At 33.3% G+C, this 17990-nt stretch overlaps 1 pseudogene; it reads right to left on the reverse strand.

The window, feature by feature from the left end:
* Positions 1–2007: 2007 nt before the first annotated feature.
* LOC112476664 lies at positions 2008–2126 on the reverse strand (annotated as a pseudogene).
* Positions 2127–17990: the final 15864 nt, after the last annotated feature.

The following is a 17990-nucleotide window of genomic DNA, read 5'->3' on the forward strand; positions in this document are numbered from 1 at the left end:
GTATTCAATCTCCTCAGACCTACACATCCCCAGAGAAATGCAGAAATCTATTCAAATAAACAATGTCTTCAAAGAAGAGTTGTCACAATGCAGTGTCTATCAGGTTCCAGACATTTAATGTTTGTTTCCTCCATTTATAACAAAAAACCTGTGGTGAAGGTTTTCTTGTCTCCATTTGACAGAGGAAGAAAACAAGACCGAGAAGCTACACAGTTTGGCTGGAATCTCTTTAACTAGAACAATATCAAAACTTAAAGAAATTTAAATTTTTCTTGGTTTCTCATGCTGTAAAGAAAGTGTGAGAATAGAGAAGTGGTAAGTAATTATTTATCATTGTTTAAATTCATATATGACTCCCCCCCAACTTTATTGAGGTATAATTGACAAAATTGTAAGATATTTTGTGTACAATGGGATGATTTATGTATACAACGTGAAAGAGTTCCCATGATCTAATTAGTATATCCATAACTTCACATATTTATCTTTTTTTGTTGTTGCAAACATTTAAGTTCTACTCTCATAGCAAATTATGTAATACAGTGTTATTAACTATAGCAATGATCATCTTTTACCTATGGCTTTTTTTTTTTTTTAAAGTTAAATGAATGAGATCACTTTACTGCTCTCATAAGTTAGACGTGCCAGTTGCCAATGGGTAGCATTACTTGAAGGAAAGTTACAGAGATACTCCTTCGCACTTGCCCATTCTGTGCACCACCATCAATAATTCAGCCTCTTAATCCTCTATGGTTAGCAAGGACCTTCATCTCAGCATGAAAAAAAGTTAAAAATAAATTTTAAAATGAAACTGACTAAGGCACCTTAGATTATGGACACATTCCTTCCTTCTTACTCTGTTAAAAACTAGATTAACTCTGAAAGCTGGGTTAGGTTTCCCTCTTGTGGTTCCCCAGTGTAAACTTCTACCACAGCACTTCCGCTTTTTTCTCATTTTGGGTTTATTGGTTTGATTACCTGTTTCAACAGATGTCTTTGATTACAAGCAAAATCACTGATTCTGGTCTAGTTAAAACAAAGGAGTTTATTGACAGAAAATCAGGATTTTACAGTATCAAGGAGAGGAAGGGAGAGACAAGCCTGGGAATGGATTGAAACAAAGACTGTTCCAGAAGCGTAGGAGCCAAGAAAAGAAGAAAAGTCTTGTAGCTTGAAAATCTGAGCAGTGCTCCCTACTGGAATGAATGTACCTAAATGTTTGTAGATGCTTCATATTCTATTCAATATTCAAGTTCCAGGGAAGGAGTGTCCAACTGACTTACCTTGGTTCATATGCGCTTATGGGTAGGGCATGTGTTACATCCAATATACCTGGGGTGCTTATCATGAGAAAACAGTAAGCCTCCAGAAAGGTATCAGTGACTGTTGAGAAAGAAGAAGGGAAATAAGAGTAGTTATTAACTGGTTTATGTGTTCTTTGAAGTCAGCTTTTATTTTATTTTTTTAAATTTTTAATTGATAGCATCACATAGTCGCTACTTAATAAATGTTGACTCATATTGTGTGTAGTAAATTAAATCGCCATATCTTGACCCTATTCTACTACCCATAAAAATATTTATTTCCCTTTCATTAAGTATTTATTCTTCATTCCCCTCTTCTCTCTATTCTAACAAATGATGAAAAAGAAAAAAACACATTATGCAAACATTTATTAGGGTCATGATATGTGCAAGTTACAGCAGATGCAGTGGGGAACAAGGCAAGATGCCTTCCCAGCAGGAGTTAACAGCCTCGTATGAAAGACATAAACAAAGTCAGAAATCAGTTAACATAATTTAGAGTACAGGCTTGTAATATGCAGACGGATGTTTGTCACAATATTAACTCTAATAATAAAAACCTAAAAAGAACTTAACTCTTCAACCATTGAATGATAATTCTGTTTCTTGACAATTTTTTTTTTTAGGCGAGGCAACCCTTGGTTGACCTCACAGATTGCAAGGACCTTGTCAGTTTACAATCCCTTAGTTTTTTTAATTTTTACACCTACAGCACCTAATATTCCTAGGTGGTCTCCTATCCAAGTACTAACCAGGCCCAACCCTGCTTAGCTTCCGAGATCAGACAGGATCAGGCTTGTTTAGGGTAGCATGGCCATAGACGTGACAATTTTTAATTGAAAGCATATTATTCAGAAACTTAAAATATAAATAAATAATTCACAAAGAAATGTTAGAAATACTCATGTACGAAAAATAAAATATAACATACTATAACCACTGTGATTTTGACTGCGTTTAATATGCACATATAAGAATATGGACAAGAAAGTGGAGAACCTAGAGAAAAATAACTAATGCTAAAATAATAGATGTGTTTTATTTTTTATTTCAATGGAGTTATAATACATGTAATTTATAGAAGTAAGTTTGACTTTTTATTCAGTTTTACGATTATTCAACCAAAAAATGCTTAAATTGCTCTGCTGCCTGTTAATGTAGTTTAATTCCATTCTTAAATTTATCTTATTTGTAGCTAGGGTTTTGTTGTGAATGTCAGGAGAGATTGTCATTGAAGTGTCAGTGTTCACTTAAGCTTCTTCGGTTCTGAGTAGCTTTATACAGTTTTTTAGCCATAGGAAAAAAGTATTGAATGTTAAATAAATTGTAGTTAGAATAAGTGCTTTCCCGACCCTTTCTCATGCTATGTTTTTTACTTCTCTCAATCTTTCCTGGGAATTGTGAGTGCTTTAAACTCTTATTATTTAAACTGAATACATAGCATTTTCCTTTCATTATTATTCCAGGTGAATTTTCCAAACTATGTAGGTTCTATGCTTTTTTCTCCAAATAAGGAAAGTGTGTAGTAGTCCCATCTTACTTGTGGTTTTAACTTTCTGTGGTTTCAGTTACTTGTGGTGGACCGTGGTCTGAAAATATTAAATAGAAAATTCCAGAAGTAAACAATTCATAAGTTTTGAACTGTACACTATTCTGAGTAGTGTATTATCTCGAGCCATCCCACTCTATCCTGCCTGGGATGTGAATCATCTCTTTATCCAGCATATCCGCGCTGTACACAGTCCCTGCCCTTAGTCATGTAGTAGCCATCTTGGTTATTAGATTGGCTGTCATGGTATCACAGTGCTTATGTTCAAGTAACCCTCATTTCACTAATAATGGCCTCAAAGCACAAGAATAGTGATGCTGACAATTGAGATTTTCCCAAGGGAAGCCATGAAGTGCTTCCTTTAAGTGAAAAGGTGAAAATTTGTGACTTAAGGAGAGGTTGCTAAGATATACAATAAGAAAGTATCTTTTATCTGTAAAATTGTGAAAAAGGAAAGAGAAATTTGTGTTAGGTTAGCTATTAGCTATTACTCCTCAAATTACAAAAGTTATGGCAACAGTGCATGATAAGTGCTTAGTTAAGATTTCAGAAGGCATTACATGTGTGGGTGGAAACATGAACAAAAACGTGTTCTGATTGATGGCAGCGTGTTGTGCTAGGAAGCATTGAGCCTATAGGGACTTCAGCAAGGGAGCCCCCGAAATGAGTGACTATATTCACATTACTTTTATTACAGTATATAGTTATAATTGCTCTATTTTATTATTAGTTATTGTTGTTGACCTTGACCTTCATTTATAAGTTAAACTTTATCATGGGTATGTTTGCATATAAAAACACGGTATAAAGAGGGTTTGGTACGACCCATGGTTTCAGGTATCCACTGGGGGACTTGAAACATATCCCCTGCTGACAGCAGAGGACTACTGTACTTTCGTCACATCACCCCTTAGTTTAGCCCTTTGATATCTTCACCTAATCTTAAGTAGCCCTTTAAGATTAAATTCAATTAAATTTGGATTTGCCCACCAAATATTTTCTATTCCCAATCTTCATACTGACTTCTGCCATATCATTCTGGCAGGAACCTAGTGATGCCAACTCTTCCTTGCTCTCAAACAATATTCGAGAGAGTGTAGATTGCTTAGATTCACCTGGTCAGTTAACAGAGAATCGGTATTGAGACCCCCATACTCTTGCCCAGTCTAAAACTGTAATTATTGGTTTTGTCAGTAGACCTCAGCTGTCTTACTTTGATTCAGAATTTTATTTTCTTTTTATAACTTCTTTGTTTCTCCTATTATATTCCAGAATCTGAAGATTTCTGAATAGCTAAATGGTACTGAAGTGCTACTTTGTAATAAAATGCAACAAATGGTGGTCATATTATAGATAAATTGTCCCAAAATGCACACATATTTCAAAGCAACTTAGAACTTAATTGTATTTTTTTCTCCTTCGTAATATTCTAGAAAAAAAAAATGCTTAATTCCAGCTTCTAGTTTCATCTGTCTTTTAATTAAATAGGGGATTGGACTTTGTTCTGTCATAAAATATTCCAGTTGCTATAATTTCTGTTTGACAGTTGTGCATTTTATTTTGATTTTGCTGTGTTCTTTAAGAGTTTTATAGAAAAAAATACTTAGATTCAATTTATTGAGCTTCTCTTGTAATGTAGAACCAAAGTAATGCAGACAGGTAATATAGATACAGACTCAACAAAGGCTTGTCAGTGAATCACTACGGAGCCTTAGCCCCCCATGTTTTCTCATTTTTTTAATTCCCGAGAATTAAGTCATCATAAGGAAAACAAACAAGAAATGACATTTAAAGACTTCAAAAACTAAGACTTTTCAAAAATTAAACTGCTAACCTCAGTTTCAGGGCTCTTTGGTATATGTCCTTCTTAATATAAATTTGATTCAACAAAAATTTCCAAATGGGATATTTGTATTAAAACCAAAGATGTGCATATATACTAATAAAAAATTTCTAAATGATAGATCTGATGTTCTGGTTTGATGGCCTGGTAGCTACGTTTTAGCCAATGCGATGATAGCAAAATTAGCAATATTAAAATAAATAAACGTTGCTGTTTCCATCCTAGTAAAATCCATATATTTATTGTTAATATATAGACATTTTGATTGAAAGAAAAGAATGCTGGGAAGAGGAATGAAACAAAACAATCACATCCTGTGGCCAATACAGTTTAGAAATCTTCATATATTTTTATTTAATCAAATTTTCAACAACTCTTTAGGCATTGTTTTATCTACTTTACAGAAGAGTTAGAAGACCAGTGCGATAAGAAACTTTCCCAAGTAGATACAGCTAATAAGTAGTAAAGGAATTTGAACATGGGGAGGCAAACTCTTCACTTTTTTCACTGAATTATATTACCTCCAAAAATGGGCCAGAATTAACTCACATGTTTTGTACCCACTGTGCATTACCCAGATGTGTTGCATTCATTATTTGCTTTCAGTCTAGTGGCAATATTTTAAGAGTATGCATGATTATACCCATTTTTACAAAGACGTTAAGTCTGTTTCCTAAACAGTAATCTCCAAACAGGAAATAGTTTGTGATAATGATTTCAACAATCCAAAGATATGGAAAAACAACCTGTAAGAATGAGAAAATGGAGACAAAATAGTGACTTCTCTATAAATCAGTTAATTTTTTTTCTTTTTTAAAATTGAAAACATGCCAATTTTTTGATATTGGATATTATGTTTTGGGTGTTATGATATAAAAGATGACAGTTGGATTTGTTTTTCATTTTGTTTTAATGTCAAATTTTGCACTTGGTATTCTCAATGTTTTGTTATTGATACTTAATATTACTATTCAGTACAATACAATAGTTTAGGAATCTACATGTTTTTAACTTGTATTTTCACAGCTAGTACTAGGTAGAATTGGGACTCAAGTCCAGATGAAATCCTATTTTCTACTTTCTGCAATGGAGTTATGATTATTTGTGAACATGCCAGTTTAACACCCCTCCCATCCTGGTTTGTGTGCTGCCTTTCATGCAGAGCTAAGTAATTAGGGGTATTTACTTAGCTATATAGTTTTACTGTTTTCTTGCCTGCTTTTGTTGTCAGATTTTGGATGATGGCAGATTGCTGTTAAAAGCACAGAAATAAACTGATTGTCTGATAGTTTTCATGGTGATTTGTATGTAAGAGAGAGGATGTGTAATCATTTTAATAAAGATGCATTCATGGCTCATCCCGTTTCATAATTTACAGACTCATCTGTGCCCCTCCCTAGGTCTACTGTATAATTAAATGGGCAGGCTGCATATTGAAGCAGCTGAATTTGTGTACAATTTCCTGATCAAACTGCATACTTTTTACTTGAATTTCCAAAGGCAGATACTTTTTCTAATCAGGCTGAATTTTTAACTAATCAAGATAAGTGTTTTAAAGACCTGTGCCTAGAATTTCATTGTTCAATGAAGTCGTACTCTTTTGTTCAATTCTTAAGCGTACCACTTTAATTTTTTTGTTTCCTTTAATATATAAAGTAGTTCTTCCATAAATATAGCCAATCACCTACTATATCTCGATACATGCATCTCCTTTACTTTAAAATTACAGCATATTGCTTACTTTAATGTGAATGAAGTAAAGTAAGATACTAAATTTCATTTATTCAAGAAGATAAGCTTTGGTTCAAACTGATGCAGAATACAGAGCCTACGCTCTCAAGCACTATATTGTTTTAAATATATGTATGCATAAGTATGTAGACCATCCATAAACAGATAGATACTTTGTGTTTTTATAAATAGAAATACTTCTTTTTAAAGTGACAGAACAATTATGTCCCCATGAAAATTATTTTTAAAAACTATAGCTAGATTGGTAGTGTACAATGTGCTAGTTTAAAAATAACAATTATAAAACATAAAATAAAGGGAGTGGAAGGGAAAGAATAAGGGTTAATTTAGAAAGGAGAGAGAGGTGTTGAGATTAAACTATTAAATTATTAAATGTTTGGTACTTTATTTTTTAAATTTTTTATTTTTAAATTAGAGTTGACATTCAATATTATTTTATATTAGTTTCAGGGGTACAACATAGTAATTAGACATTTATGTAATTTCTGACGTTATCCCCTCGATAAGTCTAGTACTCACCTAGCACCATACATGGTTATTACAGCACTGTTAACTATATTCTCTATGCTGTGCTTTACATACTCATGACTATTTTGTAACTACCAATTTGTACTTCTTAATCCTTTCATCTTTTTCACCAAGCTCCCCAACCCCTCTCCCATCTGGCAATCACTAGTTTGTTCTCTATATCTATGAGTCTGTTTCTGCTTTATTTGTTTGTTTATTTTATTCTTTAGATTCCACATGTAAGTGAAATCATATGGTATTTGTCTTTTCTGTCTGACTTATTTCATTTAGCATAATACCCTCTAGGTCCATCCATGTTGAAATGGTAAGATTTCATTTTTTATGGCCGAATAATATTCCATTGTATATATGCGCCACATCTTCTTTATCTGATCATCTATCGATGGGCACGTAGTTACTTCCATATCTTGGCTGTTGTAAATAGTGCTGCCACAAACATAAGAGTGCATATATCTTTTCAAACTAGTGTTTTAAATTTCTTCAGATAATTACCTAGAAGTGGAATTGCTGGGTAATATTGTCCCTACTACCCAAAGTAATCCATAGATTCCGTATAATCCCAATGACATTTTTTCACAGAACTAGAATAAATAATCTAAAAATTTATATGGAACCACAAAAACCTTGAATAGCCATGGCAATCTTAAGAAAGAAGAACGAAGTTGCTGATATTATGCTACCTGATATTAAACTATACTATAAGGCTATAGTAATCAAAACAGCATGGTGTTGTCATTAAAACAGATATGTAGATCAATGGAACAGAATAGAGAGCCTAGAAATAAATCCATTCCTATGTGGTAATTTAATCTGTGACAAAGGAGGCAAAAACATACAAGAGAGTAAAGACAGTCTATTCAATAAATGGTATTGGGAAAACTGGACAGATACTTGTAAAAAATGAAACTGGACCACCTTCTTACAACATATATATGAATAAACTCAAAATGGATTAAAGACTTAAATGTAAGACTTGAAACTATAAAACTCCTAGAAGAAAACATAGGTAGTAAACTCCTGACATTGCTCTTAGTAATATTTTTTCTGATACATCTCCTTGAGCAAGGGAATCAAAAGGAAAAATAAACAAATGGGACTACATCAAACTAAAAAGTTTTTGCACAATTTCATCTTTTTATTTCCATCATTTTATATAAAACCTTGTTTTATAATACTCACCTTAGTAATTTGCATTTTATCCTTCCATGGTAAGCATTTTTCAAATTAGTAAACACTCTTGAGAAATGCCATCTTCATGATTAAAAACATTTCCTGTTATTGTTGTTATATTATTTAATTAGCCATCCTATTTATATCCAACCATTCATTTTCATTATTCTTATCATACAAATTTTTAGCATAATTGAGCATTATTCCACTTCAAAGAGGAAATTCCAAAGTGAAAAAATTTGGATAATAAACACATTTAAGGTATTTTTCTTAAAGTTATATCCAAATTGTCTGTGTTAATTTATTATTGCAATAAAACTGCACGAAAAAGAACAGAATAATTTCATCATGTTCTAGCCAACAGTACATATTTATTGTGTTTGTGTTTGACAAGCAAAAATGGTGATGATGACATCAGATAGATATAAATATATCTGAAAAGATTAATGCAGAACTAAATCTCTCATAAATTGGGCAGGCCACATTAATCAAAATAAATAGTTACCATTTGATGAATGTGTATGTCTGTGTTTTTGTGTGTCTGTGTGCGTAAGGAAAACTTTTATAATAATGACAATTACATGTGTCTTACTGAGAATATAGCATGTTCCAGGTACTTTATTTTGGGGAGGGAAAAATTTTTCTTCTGCCTTTCTTGGTTCTTCTGGCTGGTTTAAGAATTTAAATTGACATGAGACAGATTGACAGGAGGGAAAAAATGTAATTTATATGTACAGAGGTCTCAATAGAAATGGGACCTAAAGAAGTGACCAAAGCAGGCATCCTTTATATTTTTTGAGACAAAGAAACAATAAATTCCTTAGGAATTGACAAAACAAAGAAATTTAGACTTGGGTGTTTAATTAGTAAAGAAATCACAAGGTTTGTTTATATAGCCTTCTTGGCCCTGAATTCCCTATTTTTGGTGATAAGGATGTCTCTATACCTTTCACGTGGGAGATATATTTCCTGCTTTCAGGAGGATAAAGAAGGGCCAGATTGTTCTTTTGTACCTGCTGTTTTTCAGGTAACTTTAATTCAAAATAATCAATATGCCACTTTGGCATACTTTGGGGAAGCCTGCCCTGAGCCTCAACATATATAAGTACTTCGTATTGTTATTTCACTTAATCTTTACATCAACCCCATGAAGTGGTTTCCAATTTTATACTCTTTCCTTCATTATGTGGGAAATGTGGACAACAAAGCATAGGACTTACAGGAATTAACTAGCCCAGTGTTATACAGATAACACGTGGTAGCTTGCTAAAAGCATTATTACACCAATTTTACACATAAGGAAACTAGACAAACTTCACACTCAGGTCTTTCTCTTCCAAGATCCACCATGCTGGACTGTTACAATTCTCATTATGTTCTTTAAGTTCCAAACTGCCATGTTAGTTTTAGTTTATACCACATCAAATACTGTTTTACAGTCTTTCGCACCTTTACCATCTCTATTGATTTTCTTCGAGAATAAGATACATTTTATACATTTATCATTTACCCATAATATTTAGCTCAATTATTAACTCTCAGATAGTGTCGATATACATTTTATAGTGTTTTAGTTAAGATAAAATATATAATGTGTGTTGTTACCTAGTACATAGCACTTTGACTATTGAATGTAAATCTTCCTCATGATTACTTTCCTTATTTTTTTACTTGTTCATTGTATAAGAGAAATCACTTAAGAAATGTGAGTGGAATGTATTTTCTGTACATAAACAAAACAGATTGTAACAACTTGAAGCCAGTATTTTTTTTCTTGATAAAATATTATTATCAAATATTGAGAAATATGTTAGGGCTATGACACCGAGTAGATCAACATGGCAAACTTTTTTTATTGTAACATTATTTTGTGGAGTCTCAAAGTTAAGGTCAGGGTGGGGTGGGGGAGTAGAATCTTAAATATGATTGAATGCAGCTATTGCACAAATGTATCTTATGATACCCCTGAGAGAGACCTAGTCTGGCTTGGCATAAACATTTACAGAGCTAGGGACTACAGTGTTTCTTAAAATAGTTCATTTCATTTGGGGATACATCTAAATTTAAGAAACGACCATTTGGAAAGGTTTCAATCCAGCTTCCCCACATCACCCACTCCATTATCCTTGGAAAAGCTATGGAGGAATACCTACTAAATCTATCTCTTCTTTTGTCATGACCACCAAGACTGAGACCTAATCACAACTACCAAATGCTTCCCGTCATGACCACCAATTTAAACATTTGAGATACAGGTACACTTCGGAGATATTCTGGGTTCTCTGCCAGACCATAGCCATAAAGTGATTATCGCAATAATGTGAGTCATAATCTCTTCTGGTGGAGATTTGTTAAATTTGTTTTTAAAAAAGCAACATCTGTGAAGCACAATAAAGTGCAGTAAAGCAAGGCATGCCTGTATTTTTCAAATTTGTAGTATTTAAGTGACCAGAATTGCCTAATATGACACAATTCATTGAATAATAGCAGTAACCTTCTACTTTCTAAGACATATTGCAATACCTTCAGACAAAACAATAACACTAACCAAATACCTAGACCAGTAGAATTATTATCTTTATTTTAAAAATAAGAAGAGTAACTTATCTAAGACAGAGATTTAGCACATAGTAGATTTAAGAACTTGAACATTGGATTAGCCAATTAGATTAATACTATATACTGGTTCTGTCATAAAATATCTTATATAAGACATTCTCTGCACCTTTTCAAGAGTTGTGTTTTTTAATAGACTGCATCAGGCAGAAGTCAAAAAATGAAAATTTAAGAATTACTCTAGTCAGTGTTGATGAATAAAGCGAAGTGTATTGAGAACTATTACATGTCTTGTTTATGCTTGTTCTTGTATTTAAGGGTATAATAAGAAGTAAATGTGTTTCTAAATAGGTGAATGCAGATTTTTTTTTTAATGCAGAGTATTAGTGTCATGATGCCTTTGCTATAATTTATCAAGGTGTGTATGTTGGCCATAATTTTGAATCTTATCTCACTTCTTTAATCAAAGTCTCATTCCTCTTTTTTTATTCTTTGTCTTCCTCTCATTATTCCAGGTGCACATGGGAAGATAATTTGCATAGATGATTTGGCAAAACATGTTTTTATCCTAACCATAAAAAGCACACAGATTTCCAAATGTACATTTGCTCAAATACGGAAAGCTAGAAAAGCCAGTTTGTGATGTTTTCTCAATGGGAAAGGCATTTTCATTTTTAAAAGTATTTGTTCTGTCCTTCACACCCAGTCTTTTGGGACTTGAGAATCTCCTGCTATTCCTCAGTATGACATACACTTGAATATTTAAGGAGGAGACAAATTTAGAGTTTGTTACTTTGACATTTTGTGATAATGTTTTCTGGTGAAGGAGCAGATGAAATAGGATAGAAAGAATGCCTATAAACCTTTCAGCTCTACAGAAATCGGTAGCCTTGGGGATTTGTCCCTTAAATCACCCATGAAAATAGAGTCATTAGCCATGTGGACCACATTAGAGAGGGCCTCAGCAAAGTCCTGGAAATGTGAGCTTGTAGAGCAGGATAGAACAAGTTGCATGCAGAGTTTACAGAATTTACTGCACCTTAGTTATGGGGACTAGGAGCAATTGTGTTCTTGGATCAAAGGCTCTAGCTGTAGATAGGCTGGATTGTGAAGTCCGGATGCCATCCTGTAGGGAAAAAATGGGAAGATCATGTTGGGCAGGAAATGAGCACTTTTTTTTCCTGTTTTTATTTGATTTATTGTTTTATGTATTACATAATAACATCTCTGATTTAGGAAAACATCTTTTAAAGCTGACTACAGATAGATTAGAGAAGTATGTGGTTAAAGAGAGTTAGAAAGTTTAATGAAACAATTCAGAAAAGAGATGTTGAGAACTAACCTAAGATGTTGAAGGTGAGAGGAGAAGCAGAACCTAAAATAAACACTGGTTAGGAATCCATTAATATCTAACCTTTGCAGTCCCAACTCTACCCCCATGTTTATTAGAACTCTCTAGGAGATTCAAGCTACATTTATAAAACTGTCCCAAAAATCCGTTTTTAATAGGTACAGTGTGGACATCTATAAAAAAACTCCAGTGTGCAAAGTAGAAAGTTTATAGAGTAGAAGTTTGTGATACACTCATCACAGTCTGTTAAATATATGACATTCTAATTAAAATAACTTTATTTACACTGATAATCTTGGGCCCTTCTACTCAGAGCAGAGAATAGAAGCAGTAGCTCAGGGTTTTTTGAATTAGTTTCATAAAAAATAGTTGACAGCCTTGCTCACTAAAGGACAGCCTCCTGCAATCACCAGCAACATTTATTTTCTGTTTTCAAGACAAAACTTTATTTTAGGGTAATGGAGCAGCAAATTTGTGACAATTAATCTCGATTAAGTTTGTTGCTTGTTCGTTTGGTTTTGTTTTTTTTTCTTTCTCCCTCTTAGGGTCTGGTCAGTAAATTTAAAGGTTGACAGTCTCCTGGCTTGTGATAAGTAAACTTTAAAATTATAAGCTAGTATGATATCTTGCTTGTGCAAGTCCTTTGTATTGTGCAAAAGATGGAGGAGAGAAAGACAATTAGATGGAAAGATATGTTGGAGAATAAATCGAGCTTCAAATATATGAGTTTCAGTCACAGAAATGACGATTTGGGAAAAGGATTTCGTTGTTATTCCTTCAGTTGTAAAATGGAACTTATAAATGAATTCATTAATGACGACTCATTACTTTAAATAGTTGCCATTAACACTAATAATTTACTACTTAAAATTGTCTTATATTTTTCATTATAAAGTATATATAAAGTATATTATAAAGTATATAGTATATAATTGCTAAAACATTATATGATTTTTCTTTTATGACTACATAATGTTATCTAAAATATACTTTTAGTTGTTTCACATCATTGATTTTATGGCAGTATAAAATGAGAAGGAAATCAATGACAGATTTAGGAAGCTGAAATACATTCAGTTTATGTGGAATAAGACCCACTAGATTGATTTCAGTGTTAGATTGTTAGTAAAAATTAATTAGGTATATTTGTGTAGCTCTGTACCTGAGTACTTTATTCTGTTTCATAGATATTCATATTTGTCAGCCAGTTCGTAGTCTTAATTATATCATTAGGAAAAATGTTTCTTCCCATTTCATTTTTATTTTCTTGAAAGTTGTTTTAACTATTCTAGAGACTTTTTCTTTTCATATGAATTTTAAAATAAAATTTTCTGTGTCTACAAATATTTTGTTGAAATTTTGACAAGAATAATGTCAATTTAGGTAGAATTTTCATCATTGCTCTGCTAAGCCTTCCAATCCATAACACTGCATGTTTCTCCAATTATTTAGATCTTTTTAATTTATTTTATCAGCATTTTGTAATTTTTAGAGCGTAAGTCCTGTACATCAGTTGTTAGATTGACAACTAGTTATTTCATTTTTGGATGACATAAATGGTATTGTATTTTTAATGTTGGCAACCTTGTATTTATTGCTAGTCTATAGGATTACATTCTACAAACTGAAGTCACCTATTAATTTTGACTCTTTTTTTTGGTAGATACCTTGGGATTTTCTACATAAACTATTATGCCATCAGCAAATAGGGAGAGTATCTTTTCAGTCTTTTTATTTGCTTGACTTACCGTGATCGTTAAAACCTGAAATATTCTGCTGAATATCAGTGCTGAATGTGGACAGTCCTACATTGGTCCTGATCTTAAGGAGAAGCATTCAGTCTTTTACCCTTAAAAATGAAGTTAGCTATAGTTTTGTTGGTTTGTGGATGTTCTTTATCAATTTGAGGAAATTTCCTTCTATTCTTAATTTTATGATAGTTTTTTTTTTTTAAGACTTTTTTTTGGAGCATTTTAATGTTCACAGCAAAATTGAAATAAAGGCAAAGAGATTTTCTATATGCCGCCTGGCCCCACACATACAACAGCCCACCAAAGTGGTATATTTGTTACAGTTGGTGAACCTACATGGGCACATCATAAAAACCAAAAGCCTATAGTTTGCATTAAGATTGACTTTTGGTGTTATAACTTCTAGGGGTTTGGAAAAATATATACTAATATTTATCAGTCATTGTGGTATCCTACAGAGTATTTTCACAGCAGTAAAATTCCTTGTGTTCCACCTATTTATTTGTCCTGCCTCTTCCCCCCACCCCCACACCCCAACTGCTGATCTTTTTATTGTCTTCAATTGCCAGGAGCTCAGTGCACAAAACTCTGAGAGTTAGAAGTGCCAGGGGGACCCAGTCATGTTGGGGAGGGGGGTGCATAATAATGTGAGATTAACTCCAGAACCTCAAAAATATTCCCACAGTAAATAGCAGAGAAAAACAATCTCCTTTTTCAACAGGGGAGGGAAAAAGAGCTATTTTTAAAATGCCAGCATTTTGCAAATGTCATATAGTTGGAATCATACAGAATGTAGCCTTTTCACATTGGCTTCTTTCTTTTAGTAATATGCATTTAAGCTTGATAGCCCATTTCTTTTTAACACTGAATAATATTTCATCTAGACTTTTTTTTGTCATTCCTTTTGTATTTTCTACATAGATGATCATATCATCTGCAAACAAAGACAATTTTATTTCTTCCTTTCCAATCTGCCTTTGTTTGCAGATGACATGTTCATCCTATATCCCTGCCATGTCTGGTGCTGATGCTTGCTCTGTCTCTTCAAATTGTGTTTTTTGCTTATTGGAATGACTCATATTTTTTTTTTCTTGGTAGCCAGAAATGATGGAAAAGGTAAAAGGAACTGTTATGAGTAGGCCTTTTGTAATGTGGTGGTGATGTGGGGGAGAAAGGAAGCATTTGGTAGTTGTGATTAGGTCTCAGTCTTAGTGGGCCTTTGCCTATGGGCATGAACTTCACAAGTGTTTCTCAGTTTCTTCCACCCTCCTTTGGTAGAACATATGGCTGGAGTGGGCTGGAGTGGGGTGTCACCCTTGTCCCACACAGAGAATTAGCACAGGTTGGAGTTTAGTATTTCCCTTCCTTCAGGTGAATTAGGCACTGATAATATCCTGGTTGTTAAGACATTGGTTAACTAGTTTCTCTTGGAGGCAAATGATTTCAAAATAATTCCTCTCTCTCTCTCTGTTTGAAGCAGGAGGGGATGTTTCTCAGATATTTATTGTGGGAATCTTTTTGAGCTCCTGGAAGTAATCTCACAAAACTGTGCTCACTTCTCTTCTGTCCCCCGACTCCCACCTTGCCCCATGACTGGTTCCTTATGGAACTTTTAATTCTGAATTGTGAACACTGAGGCTCAGTAATTTGTCAGTTAGAGTTTAGGTTTTCCTATCCCTGCACTACTTCTGGGGGCAGTTTCCATTCATGAGTCTGTGTTCTAATAAGACTCAACTCCCCGTATTCGCCTACTTCTCCAATCTTGGGGGCAACTGCTTGCCCTATGTTCACCCCTCTCTTATGAATCAAAAGAATTCATTTTCATCCACTTTACCTTTTTATTTGTTCTTTGATAGAGTGGTGATTTCCAGACTCCTTAAATGAGAAACCAAACTTTTTTTTTTTTTTTTTTATCGTGAAATGGGTGTTCAGTTTTTTCAAATGATATGATTATGTGCTTTTTCTGCTTTAACCTATCTTTTGTATAACATGTATTGCTTAATAACTTCTTTTCCAATGAAAAGTTGAGGTTTTTAACTACTTTTTTCAAAGAGAATTTTAAATTGGTTTTTGAAGCATTTTCATGACGGCTGCTTTAAGATTCTTATCAGGTAATCCTAACATCTGATTTGTTTTGGTCTTGATGTCACTTGATTGTCTTTTCTTACTTACATTGTGGTTTTCCTGGATTTTGATATCAGTAGTGCTCTGCTTATACTTATGTGTCTAGGAGAAATTTTAGAGATGTAGATTATTATGTTAGGAGAGTTTCTAAAAACAATTTAAGTCTTCCACTTAGCAGGCAGTTGCCCTGAATATATGTAGGGTCTGGACTATCTGTTGAGCTTTAGTTTCAACTACAGTTCCATTTTCTGCTGTTTTGACCTGGTACTGCTGGAATCTCATTTAAACCCTGTTAGTGCCATCTGCAGGTGAAGTTGCTTCCCTAGGCAACACGTTGTTCCTCCAGGAACTTCTCAGCCAAGGTCTGTTTTTAGTATGACACTGCTGCTTTTTTGCCATAGTAGAGAAAAAGGGGCAAGTCTTATTTTTATTTTATTTTTATTTTTTTATGTATTATGGTGACATGGATTAAGGAAATCCAGTGTTTCAAGTGTACGATTCAACAGTAAATAATATATATATTGCATTGTGTGTTTGCCACCCGTAGTCAGATTTCTTTCTGTCACCACATATTGAAAAAGGGGCAAGTCTTGATTTCAGCATTTGTAATTATCTGGGGCATTTTTCTTCGTGTTTTGTTTTGTTTTGTCACCCCACCACACACACACACACACACACACAAGGCAGGGTGAATGCTATTAAGTGAACTTTATCAAGAATCCACATCCCATTTGTGTTCTCACAAAGTGAAAGTCAGCTTCAACAGTAGCTACAATGCTGATAAGATAGTTAAGACATGATAACTTGCAAGTTATAATTATTTTGGTTTTATCTCTTGCTTTCTCCTTCAGAAACACTGAAAATTTTATGAACACTATCTTGCTAAGTTTTCATAATGTCTGAGGAGCACAAAGAAAACAAATCTGAAGGTGTTTTTATCAATAAGATCAAGGTATCAGACAAAGGTGTTGCTGATATCCAGCTACCATCATTTTCTTTAATTTTCAAATTTAATAAGTGGTATTTGTTTGGGTGAGCAAAATATTTTATCCTCATAATTATCTATGCTCACATTAATGAAGTAACTCATATTGAAACGTATCTTAAATTGTCTTTTTCATGACTGTGGTTTCAAGAAATGTGCTATACCAGAAAAGTTTTGAGGTAAAGAAATAGATTCAGAAACGTTTTCACACTCTATCTACCTCTTGAGATTCATATATTCCACAATTATCAAGTAGTGGAATTCATACTTCACAGAGTTTCTGAATTGCCTATGGTGCTTACTAAAATACGGGTTTAAGTAGCGAATACCTTGTGTGCTTTTAGAATAAAAGCACTCAACTGTATTGAAAAATACCAAAGTTGATACATGAGATGATATTCCTGATAAAGATTATATCTTAGTTTTCAGTGATACTAGTGTCTTTTATAAAATGTTGGGTTTTTTCCTAGAGAGATTGATGATTGTTTTAAAATTATTTCACGATCTCCATTATTATATTTAAAAGCATACAGAACATCATCATTTTTTAAATTTTAGTGTCTAGACACATTTAGATTCACACGAAGATTCATGTGTTTTTAATTCTTTTACATTAAAAATATTTTACTTATTACAAAGATAGAACTTTCCAGTGGAATTGAACTTGTGTGTTGTAACTAAATGCCTTAATATCTGTTGGAAGTCACAATGAAGTCTTGATTTCTTCTTGTAGACCCCACTAACGTTGACATCTGTTGAACGCCACTGTGAATATCGATTTCCACTTGTAAACCCCACTAATATTTGTGATTTTGTCTCTGTTTTATCCTTCCCACATGTATTAAAATGATAGGACTTTCTCAACTGTGAAGAATCCAAGCGAGTTTGTTATTCCTTTTCTTTCCTTTAATTTCTTTGGTCTATCTCCATTGATACACTTATGGAACCTGGTCAGTGAAGCACAAAGCCTCCCAACCAACACTATTGCTTGTTTTGTTTTTGATTATAAAAAGTACTTCTTAGATCTACGATAGTAGATCCTTTCCTTCGAACTTCTAGCAGGAATATACTGCTAAA

The sequence above is a fragment of the Pteropus alecto genome, unplaced genomic scaffold, assembly GCF_000325575.1.
Source record: "Pteropus alecto unplaced genomic scaffold, ASM32557v1 scaffold71, whole genome shotgun sequence".
In the NCBI taxonomy this organism is placed as follows: Eukaryota; Metazoa; Chordata; class Mammalia; order Chiroptera; family Pteropodidae; genus Pteropus; species Pteropus alecto.